This window comes from Balearica regulorum, chromosome 1 (assembly GCF_011004875.1).
Source record: "Balearica regulorum gibbericeps isolate bBalReg1 chromosome 1, bBalReg1.pri, whole genome shotgun sequence".
Lineage (NCBI taxonomy): Eukaryota > Metazoa > Chordata > Aves > Gruiformes > Gruidae > Balearica > Balearica regulorum.
In genome coordinates, this window is record NC_046184.1 from 208323643 (window position 1) to 208343331 (window position 19689).

Here is a 19689-nt window from a genome sequence, read left to right on the forward strand (position 1 = left end):
TGATTTTTTTTCAGGGGTCTAATGAACCCTTTGAAAACATTTCCAAGCGTATTCATACCATTCTGTGTTGGGTTTGCATGGCAAGGTTTTGGTAGCAGGGGGGCTACAGGGGTGGCTTTTGTGAGAAGCTGCTAGAAGCTTCCCCTGTGTCTGATAGAGCCAATGCCAGCCGGCTCCAAGACGGACCCGCCGCTGGCCAAGGCCAAGCCAATCAGCACCTCTGTGATAACATATTTAACAAGGAAAAAAACCAGTTAGAGAGAGCTTTTGCAGCCAGAGAGAGGAGTGAGAAGATATAAGAAGCTCTGCAGACACCAAGGTCAGTGCAGAAGGAGGGGCAGGAGGTGCTCCAGGCGCCGGAGCAGAGATCCCCCTGCAGCCCGTGGTGAAGACCATGGTGAAGCAGGCTGTCCCCCTGCAGCCCATGGAGGAAGGATGAGGGGGTGTAGAGATTCCACCTGCAGCCCGTGGAGGACCCCACACTGGAGCAGGTGGAGGCACCTGAAGGAGGCTGTGACCCCATGGGAAGCCCACGCTGGAGCAGGCTCTTGGCAGGACCTGTGGCCCCATGGAGAGAGGAGCCCACGCCGGAGCAGGTTTGCTGGCAGGACTTGTGACCCCGTGGGGGACCCCACGCTGGAGCAGTTTGCTCCTGAAAGTCTGCACTCCGTGGGAGAGACCCACGCTGGAGCAGTTCGTGAAGGACTGTCTCCCGTGAAAGGGACCCCATGCTGGAGCAGGGGCAGAGTGTGAGGAGTCCTCCCCCTGAGGATGAAGAAGCGGCAGAAACAACGTGTGATGAACTGACCGTAACCCCCACTCCCCGTCCCCCTGTGCCGCTGAGGGGGGAGGAGGTTGAAGCTGGGAGTGAAGTTGAGCCCGGGAAGATGGGAGGGATGGGGGGAGGTGTTTTAGGATTTGATTTTATTTCTCATTCCTCTACTCTGTTTTGCTTAGTAATAGATTAGATGAATTTCCTCTCTAAGATCTATCTGTTTTGCTCGTGACGATAATTAACGAGTGATCTCTCCCTGTCCTTATCTCGACCCACAAGCTTTTCGTTGCACCTTTTTTCCCCTGTCTAGTGAAGGAGGGGAGTGATAGAGCGGCTCTGGTGGGCACCTGGCCTCCAGCCAGGGTCAACCCACCACACCTTCACACCATGCTTACAATGTATAAAACAGACAAAAGAACATTTCAGAATAAAGTTATATCCTTTATTTTTATCCAAGCACTGTAGCAGCTCTGTGCAATACACTGTAAAAAACTACTTTGTGCTTGATTGCTGTCTTGTCTCATGGTTACAAGTTCATCACGGGTTACAAGATCCTCCTGGGGAGATTTTGATTGGACATAAAAGGAGCATCTTTCAGAATGAGAACAATCAGCGTTGGAATAATATCCCCAAGGAAGTGGTGGATTCCCCAACATTGGACACTTTTAAGATTTAGCTGGACAGGGTGCTGGGCCATCTTGTCTAGACTGTGCTTTTGCTGAGAAAGGTCAGACCAAATGATCCTTGAGGTCCCTTCCAACCTGGTATTCTATGATTGTCTGAGAAACGGTTTTTCTTCCTGAAACAGACCCCAATACCCTGCCACCCTTCCAGCCTTCCTCCATCAAAAGCAGGCAAAGTACAAACACAAGGAAGGAAACCACCCCCTTGGAATCGGAGTGGCAGAACTTGTTAATTAGACACAAGGCTGCCCACAACAACCTTCTGCAGTGTTGAGTTCACTCATCTTTAATCTCTAAAAGCAAATGCAGGTGAGGAACTCATCCATAATTCTGCCATCTCTGAGTGATATACTATGTCTTTACCACACACACACGTGCTCCCTTTCTTTGAAATGAATAGAGCGGGAAACGCCTGCTGTAAAATACTTTCCATGCTCTGAAAAAGCAACACATCTGCTAATATTTACGATTCTTCCATTTCCTTTTGTAATCCCCTCACCCTTCATACACAATGCCATCTAACGCCCCTCTTTCATTTTCCCAGGATAAGACCCACAGATTTCACTCATCTCACTTTTAACGGATGATAATCCCCAAGACAAAAAGAGAAATTATGCTAAGCTTCTGACACAATCTATTCAGCACACCACTGAAATGAGGCACCGCAGCCTCTGCTGAGGTACATTTGCAGCTCTTCCTTTCTCCACATATGCAGAGGATGCCTGAAGCACCTCACATCACAATCACAGCTCTCCCAATTGCTCCATATTATCTTCAGCCCTTCAGGACACTTACAGCTAATAAATTGGGCACAGCTAAACTACTGACAGGTGCTTCCTGCTTTCTATCACTTCACTCAGGGTCAGTAGAATTAAAGATGTTTGGGTAAATAGTGCATGTATATGGCTTTTCTCTGTTATTTCCTGGCTTTCAGAGGTCTGAGATTTAGGAGCTCAGTTGCAGAAAATACCGTTGGTAGCTGCAAATAGCTGTGGGCTTTTGGGAAGCATTATATGTCCTGATGACTCCGGGTGTTTTCACACGAACATGAAATTCCTCCCCAAGTATACAGCCTGAATTAATATGCTAAGTGTATTTTGGACTCCAACAGCAAGAAGTGAAGGTATTTTCCTTCCCTGCCTGAGTTATAGCTGAAGTCTGCATGAGGAACAACATGATTCTTGTGTGAGGTTCTTGTCTTGTAGATACTGTATAGAAAGAGGGAAACTATCTTCAAGCTCTCACCCTTCAAACACCACTCCCAGGCTTCCTATTCTGACATTACAGACTCTGAGAGTCACTTCTACAAAATGCTGAATGTTTATTTCAACAGCTGAGCAGATCCTGGATTCCCTTTTGCTTTAGTGGGCATTTAAGGAGCCTCAGCAACTTCCAGAAGTGCCTGCAGCAGCACTGACCACAGGTGGGATTTCTGCGTCAGGGAGAAGCCCAGGAGGAGCACTGCTTTTTGTGGTGCTACGTACTGCTCCTGCACAAAGTCGCCCCATGTCGATGCCCGTGGACTCAGCCTGCAGCCTCGTCCTTTGTCATTAGGAGAGCACAGAGGAAGATGTTTGTTAGAAGGGTTACAATTGCAACTATCCCTTTAAGGAAGTGGGACATAATCTGTCCTTAATTAGCTCTAGTAGGTAACTTATTTTATCTTATTTTGACATGAGTTAGCCAAGTATTTCAGGCCTCTCTTCTTAAACCACATGGAAATCTCATAAAGCTTGGATAAAGTAAAGCAACCATTCCTGTAAACCTTCTCTTTCAGTGAAGAGATGTTTTTGATTCAGAGACGTTTTCAACCTGTGATCAGAGGGTCCTTGATAGAGCTGTACTGAATAGCATCCAGGACCTGAGTATCTTTTGTATATGCTCTTCAGATCAGAGTATATCTGTACCGGTTCTGCTGTGTCCAAGACTGATCTCTCCTTTCACTCAAGGCATCATTGTTCTCCGTAAAGAATAGGTGACCTCGGTGCTAGGATGAAGCGTCTGGTGATTTTTAAAGTCAGGAAGATGGGCCACCTCATATTTTCTATACGTACCTCAGTATATTTTCTACAGAAATATACTCTACCCTACTTAACATAAACTGACCTTCCTCTGTGTCTTTTGAAGTAAGGCACAGTTACCTGACCTGCATCTGGAAATGGAGTTGCAGCTCTTCAGACAAATTAAGGATATCAAAATGCCTGACTTCCAGGAAGTCCTGCACCACTATATTCCCATGTATCACTGATGTGATGGCTGTCTGAAGCCGTATGCAATGACCTAATTCTTTACTTAATAGAAATTTTCCTATGGATTTAGCTGGTGCAGGATTTTTTAGTGGGGAAATGAATTATGCCAATATAAGCAGAGTCCTGTCAGTAATGTTCATTTAGTCCATATGAAGCAAAACCGTAAAGGCCTCAACTTCTAACAGTAGCAACTGAGACTCTGGCTTTTGCTATAGCTCTGCTGGATCACTTATCCAGTTCTTTTGACTGAGCTTTCATATTCATGTCCCGTGTGCTTGCAAAACACTGTTGCAGTTAATTTTGTGGGAGTGATAATTCCCATGATTCCCATCTCACCCGTACACTTCTGCAATTACTCTTGCTCCTTCACTACAGAGAATTAGTCTCACATTTTTATATTATTTTTGAAACATTTTGTGCACACAACTCTGCTTATGTCTGCAGATTTAAGACCTGTTCCAGCTTGCTGTGCTTGTCCCGCCCTTGATTTACTATTTGAAATAATAAATGCAGAGCATTTATGTAACACTTTACCTATGGAGGCTCCGTGGTGCAGAACAAAGAAGGCAGGTAACACTACCCCTGTTTTACAAGTGGTAAAACATGACATAACAGCAGTTTCAGCCGTTCCAGGCAGTTCTAAAATTAAGGCTGGAATTCAATGGAGTTATATGAGTATTAGACCTGAGCAAAGCAGTGTTGAATTGAGTATTTATAAAACACCAACCCTGTGATGTCTCCTTTCACTTACACAGGATGGAAGAACCAGCAGTATTGAGATGGTGGGAGACAAAGTGCCAGAACAAGCACCTAACACTGGGCACAGGTATAAATTGGGAGAGGAGCGGCTGGAGAGCATTTCTGTAGAAAGGGATCCCGGGGTGCTGGTCAACAGCAGGCTCAACACGAGTCAGCAGTGTGCCCTGGCAGCCAGGAGGGCAAAACACATCACAGGGCGCATTAAATACAGTATAACCAGCTGGCCAAAAGAGGTGATTATCCCGCTGTATTCAGACAGGTGTTTCACATACCTTTACCCTGCCCTTTGACACCCCTGGTATGTATATTGATATCTTAAGCCGACCTAAAGCAGCGTAGCTCTATGAAAGTCAACAGAATGACACCGCTTAGGGCCAGCTGACAGCCTCAGTCATAAACATACCTCCTGTGAAGAGAGCTTGCTGTTTTAGATGCAGATGGGATATTGATTGAAGAAGAAATGAAGACCACCAGGATAGTTTTGTTTCCGGTATAAGCATCAGTCTTCGTTATAGATTAAAAGCAGCGTGTCCACGCAATGGCTCCATTTCTCTCATCATTTGTTTTAATCACTGCTGACTCATTGTTTTGCCTCCAATCACTTTGCTGTGACAACAATGACTAATAAGGATAATTCAGAAATATAAGTTTATGGAGAAAGTAGGATTTGATATCTGGGTGACAAACATATACCTCTCCTTTTAAAGTGAGAAGTCTAAAATAATATTAAAATTTAGAAAATATTGTCAATTCTGTGAGCTTTGCTGTGCTCTTATGTGACAAGCAAACTGTAACCCAATCATGCTAATGAATCACTATGTATTTTACACTAAATAATTAGGGAGAAATGGGATACCATATTAAAAATGTGCATGGGTTTCATTTTGGTTAATCACAAGCCATTTTCAAGACTAAAGAATATCAGTAGCAAATGGCTTTTCTGCAATTCCATGTGCAGTCCCTGTAGAAACCACATTCAACTTGGAAATGAGGCATAAACAGAGGATTTTCAAATGAATTAATAACAGCCATAGACTGGAATCCAAAAATCCTTTTCATGTTTTAGATACCACCTGATGTGACAAAGAATAGACACAACCTGCTTCTTATTTCAAGAAACGGACTCAATCCATGAATTGCAAAGGCTTTGCTCTATTTTTTTTCAGAATTTATTATCTCACTGGCTGAGGTTTTATAGGTACTACCTTTTCCAGCTAAGATTTGAATAGTATCTTTCCTACGCCACCCAAGGCCAAATTTTCAGCCACATTCAACTTCTGCTAGTGCGAACACATCAGCCTGGTGTTTTGTTTGCAAATGGATGTTTGCATTTTCCAGGGAGATTATGGGAATAATCCATCCAATATTAAAGACTGTCACACAGAGCTTGGTCAAAATTTCCAAATCTAACATCAGACTTCTGAAACTCTACACAAATAAACCAAGATTTATTTTCAGGAACACTAGAAACCTGTCGCTGCCATTGATGTAGGCAGAAGTTTGGGGTACTCCACAACTTGGAGAATGAAGCCACATTTATTTAGTTGCCTAGATATGAATTTAGGATCTTAATTTAGATGCTTGTTCTATGGCCATCCCACCAAGTTAGACAAGCTGGGAAAAGCTTCTGGGTGTGGAGGCCCATTGCTCACATCTACTCTAGTTAGCTGCTCGAGCCACAAAGAGAGGGTGACTAAGTGTCAGCTATATATTGGGAATGGTCCCTGGGCCATTTAACATCCAGGATATATCTGGGATTTCGGTGAAAGAGATGATATGAAAAGCCCATACACATTCCGGGGAACAGCCTAATGGTTTATTAGCAAAGATGACCTTGATCCAGCGGGGAGGAATGTTCGCAGGCAAACTTGAGTTTATTACCATAGGTGCTGTGTTTTGTTTCATAATTTTGCTTGGATATTTTAGGAAAGCCAGGTGCCCACCAGAGCTGCTCTATCACTCCCCTCCTTCACTAGACAGGGGAAAAAAGGTATAACAAAAAGCTTGTGGGTCGAGATAAGGACAGGGAGAGATCACTCACTAATTATCATCACGAGCAAAACAGACTGATCTTAGAGAGGGAATTCATCTAATTTATTACTAAGCAAAACAGAGTAGAGGAATGAGAAATAAAATCAACTCTTAAAACACCTCCCCCCATCCCTCCCATCTTCCCGGGCTCAACTTCACTCCCGGCTTCAACCTCCTCCCCCTCAGCGGCACAGGGGGACGGGGAATGGGGGTTACGGTCAGTTCATCACACGTTGTTTCTGCTGCTTCTTCATCCTCAGGGGGAGGACTCCTCACACTCTGCCCCTGCTCCAACATGGAGTCCGTCTCACGGGAGACAGTCCTTCACGACCTTCTCCAATGTGAGTCTCTCCCACGGGCTACAGTGCTTCACGAACTGCTCCAGCATGGTCTCTTCCATGGGGTGCAGACCTTCAGGAACAGACTACTCCAGTGTGGGGTCCCCCACGGGGAAACAAGTCCTGCCAGCAAACCTGCTCCGGTGGGCTCCTCTCTCCATGGGGCCACAGGTCCTGCCAAGAGCCTGCTCCAGCATGGGCTTCCCACGGGGTCACAGCCTCCTTCAGGTGCCTCCACCTGCTCCGGCGTGGGGTCCTCCACAGGCTGCAGGTGGAATCTCTACACCCCCTCATCCTTCCTCCATGGGCTGCAGGGGGACAGCCTGCTTCACCATGGTCTTCACCACGGGCTGCAGGGGGATCTCTGCTCCGGCGCCTGGAGCACCTCCTGCCCCTCCTTCTGCACTGACCTTGGTGTCTGCAGAGCTTCTTACATCTTCTCACTCCTCTCTCTGGCTGCAAAAGCTCTCTCTAACTGGTTTTTTTCCTTGTTAAATATGTTATCACAGAGGCACTGATTGGCTTGGCCTTGGCCAGCGGCGGGTCCGTCTTGAAGCCGGCTGGCATTGGCTCTATCAGACACAGGGGAAGCTTCTAGTAGCTTCTCACAGGTACCACCCCTGTAGCCCCCCTGCTACCAAAACCTTGCCACGCAAACCCAACACAGAAAGTCAGGTTTAAGCCAATGCATTGGGATAATCCTGTGGTTTTCACTCCATTGAGAACCTTAGCTTGCCAGGAAGTTAATTTTTAGAAACTTAAGTCCATCTGGGTACTTTAGGGTGCTCAGCTACCCTTTGGTCTAAACATCTCTTTGCAGCCCTGAGGAGAAGGACTTGGGGTATTGATTGATGAGAAGCTCAACATGAGCCGACAGTGTGCGCTTGCAGCCCAGAAAGCCAACCGTGTCCTGGGCTGCATCACAAGAGGTGTGACCAGCAGGCCGAGGGAGGTGATCCTGCCCCTCTACTCCACTCTTGTGAGACCCCACCTGGAGTACTGCGTCCAGCTCTGGGGGCCCCAGTACAGGAGAGACATTGAGCTGCTGGAGAGAATCCAGAGGAGGGCCACAAAGCTGACTGGAAGGCTGGAGCACCTCTCCTATGAGGACAGGCTGAGAGAGTTGGGATTGTTCAGCCTGGAGAAAAGAAGGCTCCGGGGAGATCTAATTGCGGCTTACCAGTACCTGAAGGGGCCTACAGGAAAGCTGGTGAGGGACTGTTTATGAGGGAGTGTAGTGACAGGACAAGGGGTAATGGGTTTAAGCTGAAGGAGGGTTGATTTAGATTAGAAGTTAGAAAGAAACTCTTGACTGTGAGGGTGGTGAGGTACTGGAACAGGTTGCCCAGAGAGGTTGTGGAGGCCCCATCCCTGGAAGTGTTTAAGACCAGGTTGGATGAGGCTTTAGGCAACATGGTCTCGTGGAGGGTGTCCCTGCCCATGGCAGGGGGGTTGGAACTAGATGATCTTTAAGGTCCCTTCCAACCCAAACCATTCTATGATTCTGTGATCTACCATCTGTGTGAAGGACCTTCCTTCACTCAATGTGATACAGAATAGGAAGTACTTGTTCAGGAATAAATGATAAAAATGGTGAGCAGGCTGCAGTTGAGCACAGAAGCTGTACATAGCAAAAACCATAAGGATTTATGTTGCATATGCTATCAGTAATATTTCCCATCCTACCTGAGCAACTATCAGGCATCTCACTCCCTCACTCCTCTCCTCCTCCTTTTCAAACATAAATATGGGCTGCTGGTGTGATATGGGGCTCCACTGTTTTGTAGTCTTGCCCTTTACGGAATGCCTCACGGCCACTGGCAGCGAAAGTGGAGCCTTTGCAGGGAGAGCTGTTGGCTCTGGCTGAGCCGAGCTCCCAAGGTGGTGTTGCAAGGGCAGTTTCTCATCTCAGCTATGGCTGAACGAGGGTGAGATAGAGCTGCAAGGGAGTGGTTTTAAAAGACTGTTCCTTTTTTTTTCTTTTTTTTTTTTTTTAATTTCTCCTCAAGGGTCAAATTGGGGAGTCATTGCAAATCTTTAGCAAAGAGAGTGAGCTAATGTTCAGTAGCATTTATTTCGAAAGCCCATGTTTTCTATTCTCTCTTTTAAGGTCAAAGTCAAACCTCATGAAATAAACATCTACTCATCTTGTACAAGTGAGGGAAATGCAAGTCAAGATCCCACTCCTTTCCCACTCCTTCTCTCCTGCAGCAAAACCCCACAGCTGGAGTGGGAAAACTATCATCTCCTCTGTAGCTTGTTTCTTCTCAGCGCACAGAGCAACAACATGATGCAAACAAAGTTTGTGTAAGAGCAGTAGCTTAGTGCTATCATTGTACATGTGAGTTGAGACCCACTGCTATTTGAGGTTTGAATTCCTCAAACCGAGTTTCTCCCTTCCTTTTCGTGTTTCTTTAACGATTTATTAATTTTCTGCAGTTTATTATCAAGTCATAAACATGCCCATAATGCTGGAGAGCTGTTTGGCGCCTGTTCATCCAATGGCCAGAAAAGTTATTAGCTGCCCCATCTGAGAAAGAGCACAGCAAAGCACACCCCACAATACTCCAAAGAGGGCATGCACACTTATCTAAAGTGGATCACGGGAACACACGCATCTGTACCACATGTTCTCTTAAATTAACAAACACTTTAACAGCACAATAACTTGTATTCACAAGATGTGACTGAATGGAAATCTGACTTTAGACTTATTGAAAACCTCTCTAATGAGAAATTAAAGCTACAGAATGATCTTATCGGAAAGGATTCTGAACACTTTCCTTGGACTGAGAAACAAAATCCCTGAATGCCCTTTTGTGCTCAGAGTCACTGAATGTTACTGGCTTCTTTAAGGAACGTCTTTAGTTGGCTATTAAATGAGATTGGAACCAATCAGACAATCTCTCACAGATGATTTCTTGAGAAAAGCGTGAAAAGAACTAGAGAATTTGATCCCACATTTCCTCTTCTGGTCCTTTTATTCTGTCTAGCTCTGCTCCCTTTTCTTGTGACTGATTAAACAGCATTTGAATCTCAACAAAGGGAAAGAAGGTAGGATGTGTTTTGAAGGCCTTGGCCAAAAAGAAAGTTCATTAAGTTTATTTGCAAAAACAGCTAAAGACCTCAGAGAAAAATATCTTTGAATGTTTTTTGAAATGCAGCACCTTGGAAAAAAAAGAAAGCTATATTTCCTTGGGCATGCCCGGCTAAAGAATAGAGAGAGGATTATCAGAGGAGCAGTTAGGAGCACAGTTTCCATGGACTCCAATATGTCTGTTCAGTTTACTAAAAATCTTCTTCTGCCAGAAAAGGAAAAAAATATTTGTCAATCTTTCCAAATATGAACCAAATAAGAAAACTGTTAAGAACACACAGAATTACTCTCTTCCTCTCACAGAGGAATTTCTGAAGTGGCAATGCATGAGTGCATCAGAAGCACTATGAAATCTGCCTCACCAAGGGTTAACAGACAAGGCTCACAAGAACACATTGTGCAGAAGAAGCCAGAATTTGGATCTGTGGAGCTTGCCACAAGCTCCATCAGGACTGAAATTTAGCTGGCCTCTAAAATGTTCAGGAGTGTTAGTGAAAAGCCTATGAATTCTGAGCTGCAGATTTTTCCTGGCTTTGTAACACTCAGGATGTATTTCTTCAGGCTAAACAGATGACTTACAGACCTCTTAGAAGTACCATAAAAATGAATATTAGGAAATAATACACTCCACGCTATGTTGGCTTTGTGTAACGCATTGAATAATATTTCCATGCACAGTACACTTTCTTTGTTGTGTGAAATATTCACAAGCTTTTTCAGAGAGATATAATTTTTGTACTGTGGCATCAGCTGTGTAATCAATGTTTTATTGGCCAACAAGATTGAAATGCAGCTCGTTCAATATTATTATGTGATTGAGGTTAGAAATCCCTCCCCCACCCCTAAAATAAAGTATTAGATAACCTTTATTTAGCATTCTAGTGGTAATTCATTTCAACTGGATACTTATAACTGATACAGCCAGGATGTTTTTATAGCTGTGGAGGTTGGGGCGGTGGCACTGCACATATGTTTAATTCCTTATCATCATGCTGATCAGCAATGTTTGTTTGCTAAATGCAGGTGGGATGAAGCTGGGAATGGTAGAGATCTGGCAGCAGCGACAAATTGTGTACAGTTTCCACTTCCTTTCATTAACAAGATCCTGGGGAAAACCTGCAAAAGCATTGGATCACTTCATATCAGTTTTGGATGCCTGCTCTGAATAAATCTGTGTCTGAGCTAGTCACCATCAGCTCCCTTTAGTCAGTGGAAAGAATTAGACATTTAAGGGCACAAATTAGATGTCTCATTTTGGGTGTCCCATTTTAGATGTGTAGTTTAGGGTAAGATAACCTATTCTATTTCAATGCCTGTTTCTCTCCAAAAACTATAAGGGGAAACTAGGAATCTACTTTGTATGTTGAAGTCTACACTAAAGATGTTTAGTCAGGTGAAATCCAGCTTGATGTAAAAGCCAAAATGAATACCAAAAAGCTCTTTATAGCTGTGTAGAATATTGGCAAGGAGTCAATAAATCATCTTACAACAAAGACCAAGAAGTAAAACACTGGCTTTCCAGTGGAAATGGCTACTACACACTTCTGTTTGTGCTTCTTGCTTTATTGAGAGATTTTGTCACAAAAATGGTAGGAGAAAAAGAAAGAAATGAAAAGTATATGGTGGAAATAAAAAAGTTTTTTTCCCTGAAAGAGTACAGAAATAGAAAACTTTGCAAATTGCTGTGCACAAAAATAATCAGATTGAGCAAACACTCATCACAAATTCTTTCAGTGTAAAATAATTCACAAACAGAAACACCTTAAAGTTTTAAAACAGCTTGTTGTGCATCTTGAAATATGTTGATGTGACAAGTTACAAGATGATGCAATTTGGCAGGTATACATTAGGACAAGTATTATATCATATGTAAGTACTTCAGTGTTTTCAATAGAATTTAAGTTCTTAATAGTCAAAAATGCTTTTGAAAAGCCCACACGAGCCTCTTTAGGTGATGTGGGCACAAATGACTGTGTTATTGCTGAGAATGACTCTAAAGTTACACATGATGAAATGCAATCAAGCCATGGAAACTTGGAAAGTTACTACTCATCATTCAGGCTCCTAGCACTGATTATATGTACCTTTTTGGCATACAATCCAGAATGATTGAATCACTGTGGCGTAAGAAATCATTGCCTAGCAGCTGGGTGGTAATAACCAACTCTTCATGCTTTTCCCCACCTTTGGGGAAACTCATTTTGCTTCATCTAATATATTCTGTTTCATTATTGGAATGAGCCAGGAGGCACAACTGGCCAGCTGTGGGAGCTCAGCTGCATAGTGGCAATTTGTTTACCTGTCATAACTCAGCCTTGTAGATCGTGTGTCCACATCTGCTGTGCTATAGGCCCTAGACCTGGTTCTTTTAAAGTGGATCTTTGGGTTCTAAAATGTAGAAAAAAAATGAAAATTTTTCCCTTGTGCATCAGTCAAACAGAATTTTTAATTACAGTCTAACCAACACCGAGATTTCAATGACAACAGACACAAATAAATAAATCCTTCCATCAGTTCAATCTTCTGTCCAGTTCTCAGGATTTGGTTTGGAAATTGTAATCTTTTCTCATGGTGAAAAGTTTCATGAGAATTAAGTCAGAGCAAAAGTTTTAAAAACTAGTTATATTAAATGGTCATGAAGTCCATATGTAATCTTTCTACAGAAGCATCAGTACAGATGAAAGAAGGATCAGAAAGCTCTTTTTTCTTACTATTACTCCCAGGAGAAGATTTTGATATGGAAAATCAGGCTGTCCCTATATTTTTATGAAAAGGTGGTCTTAATCTTATGCTCTAAAATAACCTCAAACCATAGAAGTTGTCTTCAATCTGTTTTCTTTTACATCTTCTGTTTCAGTAAGCATCATCAGCAGATTCTTTCTGAAAGCCTCAGGGACACTAGGGGTCAAGTAATTCCTTAAGACTGTCCTTTGGGACACATCACTGAGAAAACAGGGAACAGTAGAAACTGTAGGAAATGTTTTCTATAAAATACATAGTAGAGCAGCACTGCAGGATAGGACCCCATGAATAATTGATTTCTTGGTTTGGCTGCTAAATGGAAGAGGAAGTTTTATTTCAACCTGCAATTTTTTCAATTTTTTTTTAAACTTGTCTAAATAAATTTAAAATAAAAACTTCAATGCAACATTTGAAACATTTTGTTTGATGTGAAATGAAGACCCTTATTCTAATTTTGGACATCTTTAGGAAAAATGATACCGATGGCTCTGGAGGACTTTGTTCAAAGCCCTTTCCCAAAATAAAGGAAGAAAGGGAAATGTGTCCCTTCTAATCAGCAGCTTAATATCAAGGGAGCTTTTTCAGGACTGAGAGACTTGAACTCAGTTCCCTACTTTGTCTAGGGGAAGGAGGACTCACATTTCCTGTGGATGTTTCCCCAGTTAACTTGGTACTGGGCTTTTTGGGTGGGTTGTTCTCAAACTGTAGTTTCATAACTGGTAGAGTCAGGTGGAAGATCACCTTGCTGATGAAAGCTGCAGGATTGGTCTCCTTCACCTTGTCCTCAAATGGCTGTTCCCTTTCCCTCCTTGGTGCTGCTGCTCACACTTGTGCGGCCAGGAATATGGTCTGGCTGCAAACTAAATCCATGCAGAAGAAAAAAATAATTGCTGCTAGCTAGATCCAATCCTGTCTCCAGGCTTGCTGCTCAGCTGCCCAAGGGCTAGCGCCGGTGCGAAGAGTGTGACTGCACTGCTAGAGATGGCGGTGGAGCATGCAGCTCAGGGTTTTAGCTGTCTGTGACCCAAGGCCTGCATTTGTGAAGCTGAGCTCTCTAATTTCAGCTCAGCTTTACTGAAAAAAAGTTGGTGTTGAGCTCTAAGGGAACATAAGCCAAAGCCATGCAAAGTAAGAAAAGTAAAAACACAGACAGAAGCAAAATTGTTGAGCCATAAATTAAGTACTCAGGAGAAAACTACTGACATGTGACGGTATAAAACTCCAAGAAATAAAATGAGAGCAACTCAGCAAGGTCAAGGTTCAGTCATTTCCAACAAGGCGGTTGACGCTTCCCCATCTGACTGACGGCTGCCCGGACAGCAGATACTCATGGGGTGCCTCTATCATGGGCAGCGAGTGTGCTCGTGCTGAGCCCAGTAGCCTGTTAGCCCTGGCTGCCTGCTGTGTGTATTAACTGGTAAATAATTGTTGTGAGCTCATAAAATGTTTATAGTGCTGCTTGCAGTGTCTCTGCACCAGGCAGGCTACAGGGCTACCCACAGCCCCGCTTCTTCTGACTCCATACTTATAACACCACAATGTGCACACTGGAGCAACGTCCACAAGAGAAGCTGACGTCTACTCACCGCATCGTCCTATGTCAGGGGACAATTAGTATGATCAGGGAGATGTTTTGATCCTCTCCATCAGAGCTGGGAACCAAGCCTGGGTCAAAGCCCTGGCCACTGTGATCCTGGGTAAAATGGGGTGACCATCAAACTGTGCAAACTGTTAATTGAACGTGATCTGCTGGAGCCCGGCAAGAGCCGTCCAGTGTGATGTGTCCTCTCCTGTTGCAAATTAGCACATGGCCCACCACCAGCACAGACAGACATCATACTGCTTGTAATCGACATGCGTGGAGCTGTGCCAGTCGACACCAGCTGAGAATCTGGCTTATCTACAACTTGCATTGAATTTATTGGCAGCTCGGTTTGTGCGCATAGGCTTTGTCTTCAGTGCAGAGAGGGGTGTTTCTGCAGGATTTACAGCTATCTTGCTGTAAAATGCTACTAGAGACTGGAGGCTGGTAGTTTTTGCTGCAAATAAGTAGCCAAAATCGTTTGCAGGTGAGGACTGCGGGGCTGAGTTAGTTTAGTTTTACTGAGGTTACAATCTGTGCCTTGTCATTAGGATTTTGCAGCAAGAGTGATCTCTGCATAGGAACAGCCATCACTGGAGTGAAGACAAGCCATAGCTGACACCAAAATTCGTATAACACATCATGTTTCCCCCATGGAAAGAGCACATGCTGGGATGAAGATGAAAAATTCACTGATACATACTGTTTGGTTTGGTAAGAAGACACATTACATCTCTTTTGCACATTAGAACAGTGAGCTAAATTGATCCTAAAAACGTACTGGTCCGTACAAACGGGAAAGCTGCTCTATTTGTATGTACATAATAGGCTCATCCCTGCTGGGGAGCCAGCAATAGGTTATGGGTAGTTGAGAATCGACATGCCTAATTGCTTCACCTCGGTAATCGGTGACAAAATGTGGGGCGAAGAGCAGGGGGGAAGGTAGCAGAGGTGGCTCTCAGGCAGACCAATGCATTATTCTGCTATTTCTTCTCATGAAGCTTTGTTTCCAAACTAGTGATCCTCACTGTAACTCCCATCCTCTTTTTCATTTGTCTCATTAGACCCACTGGACTCATTTACACCTGTTCAGATGAGTTAACTTTCAAAGGCGATAAATGAAGGGGGAAATGAAAAAATTGCCTACTCCCCAGGGGTATTTTTATACTAACCCATTCATTACTGCTTGACTAATGTCCTGAAGCGTGAGATTTTATACCCTTTACCTACTTTTATTCTGTTTTATGTAGCTAGCTGATATTATCCCTATGTCTAATTAAGATTACCATTCCTTAATTCTGAAATAGAAGAGAATTGCTGCTGTATTTCCTCATATAAAACTATTTAATCAGCTGGCAAAGTGATCTTTGTTCACAACCTGTAAAACTCTTTGTGCTTCTTGGGAATGAAAAATGTGAGCAAATTTTTCTGGAATATGAGCGTAGAAAGGAATATATTGGCATTTATAGGCTTTCCTGTATTTGTAAATTCAAATGAGGGAATTGAAATCACTCAGTTGTTTAGTCATTACAGGGCAGATAAATGAGTCTGCTACCTACTTTTTAAATTTTTTTTTTTCCTAAGGGTAGGTATTCAGATCAAGAAATAATCAGCAAAATTGGCAATCAGCAAATGAGCCAAGTAGCATGGTCATTGAGTTAAACTCCTGAAGATACATTGCTCCAAGGCTGAAAGCTTACTTTATGGCTCCTTTTTAAAAAAGTATTCCACCTTCTTTCATGAGCTCTTTTAAGTTACCATTATTTTCAACCACTCTTGTGGTTTAAAAATGCAAAGAAAACCTGCATGAAAGCATTTGCAACCCTTTCAAAATTAGCTCTATTTTTGCTCACATGTTCTGAGAAGCCTGCATTTGCTCACACAATATCTTCTAAAGGCTTTACAGAAATGTATTATATTTCAAAGTTTCCTGTTACAAATTTTGCACTTGTAGGAATTTTTCATAGGCAGAGTTTTTTACTTGTCTATGTATGAGACTTCTTCATTTAAATATTGTAATAAATGGAGAATTTTGCTATTATGAAGAACCAGATGGAAAGCAGCACAAACTTTGAGGAAGAAAACTGTTAATTTTTATTGCTATAATTTTAGGATTCCAGTGCCAGTCTTCTGTCCCAGCTCTTCTGGCACTGCTATAGTGTACAGCTCATTAGTGTCTCCCAATGAGTTTTCCTTTATAAGTGTATTTAGTCCACAGAAATGCAGATGCTCAGAGTCCTGCCCTTTCATTTGGTTCTTATTCTTCACTTGTGCAGGCTTATAATCATACTGTCCCAGAATATATCTTTGATCTATGTAGGCTCTGACTAACGCTAAAATGGTAGATATTAAGCATCTTTGTGTGTCGGGGTTCTCTGGAATCTCCTTTAGCAATTTTTTGATAGCAGTGCCTGTATAATTTAAAGAGCATACAGGATATGCTAATGAGGTGTTGAAAGTATTAACAGCATTTGCGAAATTAAGAATTGGAAGTCAGCCTCAAAATGAGCCCTTTGAATTTAACTTAAACTAGCAAGCACATATTTTGTGTTAGTGTCTCTACAAAAAGTATATTCTTTGGTGTTTACAACGTGATGAGAATTTATTTCGCTGATAGGAATTTATAAAAAATGTGTGGTTTGGTTTTTTACAACATTTTGTCTTGGGATGTGTTTTCATGAGAAGACAGGGAATATTTGAAGACATATTTCCATCACCCCATCTTCTGCTTGCAGAACAGTAAAGAGCCCAAAGTGCTTGCTAAGAGTAAGACCTTAAGTGGATAACCTTCATGTTTAGTCTCCACAACCAAACAAAAGATTCTCCCACAAAAAAAGAAAACAATAAGAGATGTATTTAATAAATGCCTGGCCCCCACCAGGGCAGGGGACCCTTCACTCCCTCCTCTCCCATGCTGACCATCATCAGCCAGGGAAGACCCCTGGTCCTGAGGTGACCATCCGTGCAGCGCCTTGTGCACAGCACCCTCCTCAGTGCAGGCAGGAAAGGGAGCTGGGGGGCTCAGCCCCTGGCCCGGAGAAGCTGGGGGGGGCGGGGTGTGTGTGTGGCATTTGCTGATTATTTTCCCTTTATCTGGCACTAGCAATATCTACACTTCAGTGTGTGAATGCCCTGCATGCATATCCCTGTGTTGTGTAAGAGGAGTTTTCCTGTAGCTGTGTTCATGTCTAACAAAATCTATTACTGTAAGAGCTTTTTCACACTGGGGCAGCCCTTCCAAAGAGAGACAAAACTGCAGAGCATGGCTTTACCCATGCACTTTTTGCCTGTATCCTTACTGTGCCTGATACTGATCATAATTTGCAAAAAGCTGGAGGCTCTTCTGATTTTCAGTGTGTTTTTCCTTGATCTTTTTCAAATGACCATCTATCTTCTATATCACAGAGTTTTCTATAGCATCCATCACTGTTCAATCTACACACTTCCCTGCTAAATCAATTCTACATTGTGAAGTCCCCGCAGGACTCTGCGGCTGTTTCTGCTCAAGTCCACAGTCTGCTTGGGGAATACTTTGTTTTAAATCATCATGATTCTTAAAACCTTTTAAATTGTGCCAAAGTACGACTGTCTTTCTAGTATAGACAAAAAAGGGCTTAGGAGTGTGTGTTTGGAGGGATATGAGATAATTTAAGAGATGTGGTTTTGGTCAAAATGCCAAGATTTTTTTTTTTTAAATCAATTTATAGGAAAATAATTCTCTCTAAGCAATGTATACTGAATGTTCATTGCCTTGTGTGGAATTCTTCACTGTTTCAACAGGGGCTTTGTTAAAGAAAATAAGAGGAATGAAAGAAGATCAGAGAGACATGCCGTGGCTGAAGGATCTGTTTAGCCTTGTCGCAAGGTTCTGGCAAAACAAATGCTGAAATACAGATACTTGCTGATTTGTATCCAATGGGTCGAATTCTGCTGTTAGTCACAAACTTTGGTGAGTTGTAAGCGAATAAACATATGGGAACAAATGACAAAAAAATACTGCTTCGGACACAGTTGCTTCACCGCACTGCTCATGCTCCAGCAGGTATTCAGCGATACTCAGTGTGGAGGGTGTTAGTGGAAATCAGAATAAAAGATCTGGTGCCTGGTTTTGACCTTGCTACCAACTGGCCGTGTGGGGTAAAGCATATAATTTAATCACTTTGCTGGCATCAATATCTTCCCAGGAGTTTGTTTCTGTGCACATCTCATCTACACAAGCACCTATTCTTATTGCCATTTTAGTTTTCCCTCCCTTGCACTCTGATTTCTGTTTTGCTATCAACCTCTGCTCAAGTTGGCTCTGATTTTTGCAGCCATGGAGGAGAAAACTGCTGTCTCTGCACAGAGCCCCTCTTGTAATCAATAGAGAGCCTGCACAGGGAGCGGCACATTGCCAGTTGCCAGGGTTTAGCTCGAACTTAAAAGCTTTTGGAGTCAGGGCTGACATCCTGCTGTTTGTTTGTTCCAAAAAGTTGTAAAACAAATAGAGCTCTGATCCTGGACAGGGCTTTGGGCAGTGTGGCCTTGCAGACACTAAGGAGAACTCCAGGAATCAATGAGAAGCAACCTTCAACTCGAGGGAAGTAACACAGAACCAACTTTAGTGAGTGCTTTGAGATTTCTGGTTCAGGTAAAAAGAAAACTGTGCTTGTATCAATATTTAATTGATGTAAAGTAGGTTTAAGTAGACTTTTCCTCAGAGGGGTAGTATGAGCTCTCTCTGACTAATAATATTCAAATCTACTTTCATTCTAATGTTTCAGATAACTGCTTCCCACTGATGAGCAAAGGCTTTCCCTTCATTCATTTCTAACGGAGGACTTTGTCCGAGCTCACAGTCTCTGGTCATCTCTCCTGCAGAGGATACGTGATTATGAAAGAGTCGGTGGGTGTGCCAGGAGACCTCCCAGCCCTGCACACACAGCATTCCTGGAGGAGACAGGGTACAACCCTGTGAATATATTCAGGGCTGTTCAAGAGCTCACAGCGTCGAGAGCCTCTAGCGGGTACCAGATAGCGTGACGAATGCCTGGAGGCTGAACGGGTTTGTGCCAGACGATGCACAGAGGCTACGGTCCAACTCATGAAACAAGATTGTTCTCCCCATTAATTTCCTTTCCTATCTCATCTTCCCACATGTTGTCTCATTTCCCTGCTGAATCTGGCCACCTCCCTGTTCAGTTTCTGTATGGGAAGGGGCTTCCCATTGCTACTGCCCTGCCCGGTGTGCAGCCTGACGGGACCGTGCTTTTTGCCTCGAGGCTGTTAATTTCTCCTGCGGTAGGAATGAGGAGTGGTAATTCAGGAGAGGGATCAAGAGCAAAGCTTGGGCTGTGGGGTGTGAACTTGCTGCATTTTGAGTGGTCTGCTATAATTGTCCACAATGATTTGTTCTTTCTCCATGACAAATGTTTCTGACATAAGAAATGAGAG

At 43.2% G+C, this 19689-nt stretch overlaps 1 long non-coding RNA gene across 1 annotated transcript in view; it reads left to right on the forward strand.

The window, feature by feature from the left end:
- The first annotated feature begins 303 nt into the window (after positions 1-303).
- Positions 304-19689, forward strand: part of LOC142599934 (uncharacterized) — a 111812-nt gene continuing 92426 nt past the window's right edge. Inside the window, exon 1 of the long non-coding RNA XR_012833434.1 lies at positions 304-658. This is a non-coding gene — a long non-coding RNA (uncharacterized LOC142599934). The remainder of the gene's footprint in view (positions 659-19689) is intronic.